The sequence below is a fragment of the Callorhinus ursinus genome, unplaced genomic scaffold, assembly GCF_003265705.2.
Source record: "Callorhinus ursinus isolate GAN/ISIS: 27379988/994484 unplaced genomic scaffold, GSC_fseal_2.0 scaffold10, whole genome shotgun sequence".
Taxonomy (NCBI): domain Eukaryota; kingdom Metazoa; phylum Chordata; class Mammalia; order Carnivora; family Otariidae; genus Callorhinus; species Callorhinus ursinus.
In genome coordinates this window covers 25422701-25423563 of record NW_027397072.1, presented here as the reverse complement: position 1 = coordinate 25423563, position 863 = coordinate 25422701, and positions in this window count along the sequence as shown.

The following is an 863-nucleotide window of genomic DNA, read 5'->3' as shown; positions in this document are numbered from 1 at the left end:
AGAAAGAAAGAAAGAAGGAAGGAAGGAAGGAAGGAAGGAAGGAAGGAAGGAAATAGCATCTAGTAAGTGCTCAGTAAATGCTAAAGAGAATGAACAAGTGAGCCTATGTAAAGACATGGAGGGTAGTGGAGGGGACAGAGCACTGGAAAAGGAATCCCGAGTGTAAGGCTCCCGGTTCGGCCTCCAGCCAGCTGTGTGTGTATGTGTGCTTCAGGGAATGGCCTTCTCTTTCTGGGCCTCCTTCTCTAAAGTGAAGGACCTGAAGCTGGAGGTCTCTAAGGTCCCTTCCACATCACAGACTCAAGGACCCGGGTCCTAAGGATTCCAATCCATCATCATCTTTCAGGGGGCAGCAAATAGCCAGGAAAAAAGAGGCCCCAGCAGCAACAGCTTTTACTGGGACACACCCTCTGGAGAAAGAAACCCAACAGTGCTCTCCTCCATCGGCCTGGGAGTCACTGCTCTTCTGACAACTTGGTGAGCATGGACATTCAAGAACCCCTTCTCCCACCCCGCGTTGGCCATTGACCTTGGTATTGTTCTGGACAGGTAGAATCAGGCCCCAGTGGGGCCGCTGATGGTGGTGGAATGGTGACACCCGGTGGCCAACTCCAGGACTCACAGCCCGGGTCTGCAGCTCAGCACTTGCCAAATCCCCACCTCTAAATGGGCAGCAGTGACCCCCAGCGTGAGTAGAGCAATGCCCCTGAACTGTCTCTCCATCTGACCTTAGTCAGAAGTTTGGCCTTTACGTCCTTCTTCCAACACCCTTGTCCTCTGAGACTGAGACCCCATGGCTTATGGCTTATACTCAGGGATCCCAGGCCCCCCGTGATGGGCAGGCCATCCCCACTGGCAAGGCA